Here is a 5,898-nt window from a genome sequence, read left to right on the forward strand (position 1 = left end):
TCTGGGAAGTTCTCTGACCTTTAACACAGATATTTAAAGTAAAGGTAAAGGTTCCCCTTGCACATATGTACTAGTCGTTCCTGACTCTAGGGGGCAGTGCTCATCTCCGTTTCAAAGCCGAAGAGCCAGCGCTGTCCGAAGACGTCTCCGTGGTCATGTGGCCGGCATGATTAAATGCCAAAGGCACACAGAACGCTGTTACCTTCCCACCAAAGGTGGTCCCTAGTTTTCTACTTGCATTTTTTAGGTGCTTTTGAACTGCTAGGTTGGCAGAAGCTGGGACAAATAATGGGAGCTCACTCCGTTACGTGGTACTAAGGATTTGAACCGCTGAACTGCCAACCTTTCGATTGACAAGCTTAGCGTCTTAGCTTCTGAGCCACTGTGTCCCCTAACACAGATATTTAGCTAACATAAATTTGTGCCAGTTGTTCATGGTTCTCTTTCTTTGTTTTTGCCTCCCTTGAAATTGTGGTTGGTTGTTGTTGTTTTTTGGACAGTGACTTGTCTTGGTGTTAGATCAACAAAAATTTCTGCTAGCTACACTGAAGGGGTATATGATTATTCCAGGGTGAAATCTAAAAATTTTCCCTACCGGTTCTGTAGGCATGGCTTAATTGGTGGGCGTGGCTTGGTGGTCAGATGGCTTGGTGGGCGTGGCCAATAACAATAAATAATAAAAATAATAAACAAAATATAAAAAAACAATAAGATGTACCAAAAACCAACTTTCACACTTTACACACACACAACACAACACAACTGACTCACACACAATTTAAAAGCAGCTGCACTTCACACTTCACACAGCCACAAAAAGCTCAAAAACCAACTTTCACACTTTACACACATACAACACACACACACACACAATATGCCACATACAGCTTTCTGAGATTTTGTGTGTTTGTGTATTTAGAGTGAAACACTACAGAAACACACCAAATCTCAGAACGCTGCACAAATATTTTATTTTATTATTTTATTTTATTTTATTGTGGACTTCAAATCCCAGAGTTCCTCAGCCAGCAAAGCCAGACAGTTGATCACCGAGGAAATAGATTAGCTGAGCGATTGATTCTGTCTGGCTGAAACTGAAACTGCTTTTGGGCTGGAAAGAGAGCCATGCATTCATCAGTAATCAGGTAAGTGCCTTAGAATCTCTACTTTTACTTGTAGAAAACATGTTTTCTACAAGTAAGAGTACAAGTAAGGTTCCGCTGTTTTTTACTTTTAAAGGCCTGTTTTGGCTGAAGCAAAACCGGCTTTTAAAAGTAAAAAAAAAAAACACCTCTGCTAATGGTGCGGCTCAGCAGAGGCAGGGGTGCGGGGCCAGGGATTTTTGCTACCGGTCCTCCGAACCAGCAGCCGCCATCACTACCGGATCGCGTGATCCCGTCCGATCCGGGAGCATTTCACCCCTGGATTATTCTGATCCTGCTATAGGTTTAGATTGCTGGGTGCAACCTTAACAGGAAAATGATAATTTTCCAACAAGCCCAGATCATGTAAAACCAGTTGCTCTGTGTACGGAATATTTTGCACATACTTGATACATAGAATAATAGGTGAGGCACTGGTCAAGTGCTGAGCACCTTGCCAGAAATCCAGCTTGTTTATCATGGCAAAGAGCCCTTGATTTGATATCCAGAGCAGCTAAACTAAAACTCCCCTCACTATTCGCTAGTCTCTTACCCTAAGTATTTAGCAACTATTCCCTTCCTAACTCATAGAAGAGCATTTGTCCCTGTATACTACGACATTTTGTCAAATGATAGATTTTATAACAAACCTGCCTAGGAAAGACTCTGGTCTTACTTGTTAGAAGAGTCTCTCGTATGGTTCCAAGCAGTTTCTTCTGCACGGCATGGTAACCAATCTTTCTAATCCTTCCCATATCAGCTCCTACCCTTAGCCAACTAATCATTCTTTTGGAGATCTCCACAAGAATTGCTGCATTTATTGCAATTATAGTTATTCCTATCATTGTTTGACCTTCAACTGTCTAATAATTTTGAGAACCTTACATTAGTGGTACTTATAACTAGTTTTAGTCTTCTCTAATACATTTGATGAAGAAGATAACAATAACAACAACAACAATAACAACAACAGAATAACAGAGTTGGAAGAGTCCTTGTAGGTCATCTAGTCCAATCCCCTGCCCAAGCAGGAGACCCTACACCATTTCTGACAGATAGCAGTCCAGTCTCTTCTTGAAAGCTTCCAGTGATGAAGCTCCCACAACTTCTGAAGGCAACCTGTTCCATTGATCGATTGTTCTCACTGTCAGAAATTGAATTGAATAAAATAAAATAAATATTCTACAGTGGGAAATGTGTTTCTCTCCTCTTCTTTTCACCGGAAAATTGGCACTTGTATGTACACTTTTAATTTTAATGTCCATGATCTATTCCAAGGCCAATGCATAGCCATAGAAAAACCAAAGGATTTATTGGTAGGGATCCAATGGAGTTAAGGGAAGAGCAATAACCAGACAGTCTGACTGCAATCCTTGCATTATGATGGCAGTTGAGGCTGGAATTTAACTGTGGTTGTAAAGAACAACATCAAGTGACTGCCTCACTTAGTGCCAGCAATCCCAGCAATCCCAGTTGCTGCCATAAACCCAGGATCATGTGGATCTTTAAGTGGGAAGAGGCAGGTGTCCCAGATAAGCCAGTTGACCAGTGAAAGCTGTGGGTGAAAGTTATACCCTAGCAAGGGCTACACAGCATTGATAAGTGCTGGGTATTGTGAGTGGAAGTGATGGTGCCATGGCTAGGTACTATGAAAGGCAGGCAGATAAAAAAGTAGCAGGACTAGTAGGGACTTGGGACCTCCTGCTGGCTTCCCCACTGACTTTGCTTGTGGCAAGCTAGAAGGAAATGTTGAAAACCGATGTTGCAATTGTGAATCATTCACTGAGTGCCTGGTTCATGACCGCAGGGACACTGGGACAGCCAGACTTCCAAGGACTGGTTGCAAAACCTCCTCGTTCAGCATCCATTATGATTTTTATTGTTTAAAAATGCAGAGCATTTTTCATGAAAATTATTTATGTTACTATCTAACAGGTTTAATACTTTTTCATGATTCATAAGTACATTCCATAAGTGCATTCGTTTTAATTTTCTTATTTTCTTATTTATTTGTTTGTTTGTTTGTTTGTTTGTTTGTTTGTTTGTTTCTGAAGTCAGCTTTATTTTCATGCTCTCAGGCTTTTAAAAAACAAGGGCAACACATGTTGCTGTAGCCTGAAAAATCATATTTACTGCCACCACAGATTTAACGTAATTAGAAAAAGAAGTGGCCAGGGTTCAGGGGCAGCAGCTGCATTTGTTCAGAGAAGGGTCTTTGCAGACACAGCCTGTGGCATAGTTGTTACAGCTGGTGGGGCAGCAGGAACAGCAGCTTTTTTTCTGCATGAAGTACATTTGCAGTTTTGGCATTTGCAGGATCCATTGCAGGAGCAAGAGCTGCCGGTGGTGCAGCCGCAATTCTGGGGACCCATCGCAACGAGAGAGAAAGAAGTGCAAAACAGCCCAATGCAAATGAAAGAGGCAGAGATGCTCGCGTTCGTTTTAATTTTCAATTTACTAAATATTGATAAATATAATGTAGAGAAACCAAAGCTCTTTCAGGGCCCCTCTCTAATTTTTAAAAGTGGAAAGGGGTCCTAAGGACAAAAAGTTTAAGAAACACTGCACTATAACATAATAAAATCTTAGGCTGACCTAGGAAATGTAATAATTCTCTATTAGACCATTGGTTTTCTTCAAAGAGAGAGGCTATGATCGATCTTCCTAATCAACTACAGATGGTCCTTGTTAGTTACTGCAATTGGGACTGGTGTTTTAGTTGTTAAGTGAAGGGGTTGTTAAGTGGAACTGTGACTGTGTTTACAATCTTACTTCAGCTTTCATTTGCTTTGCAGACCTGCAAAAGTGGCAAATGTGAGGATTGGTTGCAAAGTTGATTTTCCATAACCGTCTTGTAAACGGTTCCATAACCGTCTTGTAAACGGGATGCTAAATGAGGCAAGTCATTAAATGAGGGCTGTTGTTGTTGTTAGCTGCGAAGTCGTGTCACGACCCCATGGACAATGTTCCTCCAGGCCTTCTTGTCTTCTACCATCCACCATTTAAACTCACATCCAACCACTTCATTCTCTGTCGTCCCCTTCTTCTTTTGCCCTCAATCGTTCCCAGCATTAGCTCTTCTCCAGTGAGTCCTTCCTTCTCATTAGGTGGCCAAAGTATTTCAGTTTCATCTTCAGGATCTGGCCTTCTAAAAAGCAGTCAGAGTTGATGGTCCCATGAAAATAGCATGCTGGAAGCAGCATATTTTCAGGGAATCTGGTATTTCACTCCTTTTCTTATATAACTGTACTATGCTGATTGACATAAAAGGAATGGCACTTTCACTAGCACCTGGTTGGGCTGGGCTGGGCTGGGCTGGGCTGGGCAGGCGATTAACCACAGGAGTCTGAGGATCAGGTACAAAAAACACTAATGAATTCCTCTATATAAACCTAGTGCTTACTCATTGTTTGCAGCTTGAATTCTTGCCTGGAAAAAGATACTGTGAGCTGAAAAAGAGATACATTGATAAACGTACAACTGGAAACATCTCCAAAGTGCCTCTGTGGGTGTTGTGTAATAATTCATGCTACTTAATATAAACAATGAATAAATTATATAATTTTTTACATTGTGCATAAGAGAAGGGAGAGCAATATCCAGTTGCTTTTGTTGTTTGGTTCCTGTTCAATCTCTCTTCCAGGCTTACTTCCTCAAGCAAGTTTCTATTTCCAGGCAATGATTGCCTACCTTGCATGATTTCCTGACATGGTCCTTATAAGTATATATGCACACAGATTTTCCAAGTTGACATGGAATATTCAGAAATAAATTTACACCTTGGGTTTATTAAGTGCTCAGCTATAAACAGTTCACTTAAGAATTTTTACAGGAATCACAACCCTTCTTTCATCTGATTCTGTGCTAGAAACAACTGTTTTGAATTAGGGACCATTGATTATTGATCATTGATAGGGATCATGAATTGGGAATATCAATTCATTAAAAAATATTTTATCTTCTTGGATTAGAGCTGGATCCAGCTCTGATCCAGCTATGTAGCCACTAGCGCACTAAGAGAAGTGGTACGCCTCTTTTAAAGTTTTTGAAGTCAGAGGGAGTTCAATAAAAACTTTTTAATTCAAAGTGCTTCAGCTTTTACATGAGGTGTACAAGTAGTCCTCGACTTACAGCCACAATTGAGCCCAAGATTTCTCATTAAGTGAGTTATTTGTTAAGTGAGTTTTGTCTCATTTTATGACCAGTCTTGATAGAGTTGTTAAGTGAATCACTGCAGTTGATAAGTTAGTAATCTGGTTGTTAAGTGAAATGGGCTTCCCCATTGACTGCGCTTGTCAGAAGGTCACAAAAGGGGACCACACGACCTTGGGACACAGCAAGGGTCATAAGTATGAATCAGTTGCCAAGCATCCGAATCTTGATCACATGATCACAGGGCTGCTACAAAAGTCATAAGTATGAAAAATAGTCAAATGTCACTTTTTTCAGTACCGTTGTAACTTTCAATGGCCACTGAATGAACTTTTGTAAGTCAAGGACTAGCTGTATTATAGACTAAATGCTGAGATCAGGAGACTGCATTCTGGCTTCACCTTGGACCTGAAAGCTGGCTAAGTGATTTTGGACCACTCACTCTCTCTCTGCCCATGACAACAGACTCAGGTGACAAGCCAGTCAGTCAATTTCTATCATAACCAATGGTTTAACACTCAGTTCATCCGAATAAAGTGGACCATGAACTTGTGTGAAAACATTAGGAAGGGGGGGGGAATGGTTAGGTTAAAGATCTGCTAAA

At 40.7% G+C, this 5,898-nt stretch overlaps 1 pseudogene; it reads right to left on the reverse strand.

Moving 5' to 3' along the window:
* Window positions 1-3,207: 3,207 nt before the first annotated feature.
* On the reverse strand, window positions 3,208-3,514 carry LOC131189630 (metallothionein-like; annotated as a pseudogene).
* Between the last annotated feature and the right edge of the window lie 2,384 nt (window positions 3,515-5,898).

This window comes from Ahaetulla prasina, chromosome 2 (genome assembly GCF_028640845.1).
Source record: "Ahaetulla prasina isolate Xishuangbanna chromosome 2, ASM2864084v1, whole genome shotgun sequence".
Classification (NCBI taxonomy): domain Eukaryota; kingdom Metazoa; phylum Chordata; class Lepidosauria; order Squamata; family Colubridae; genus Ahaetulla; species Ahaetulla prasina.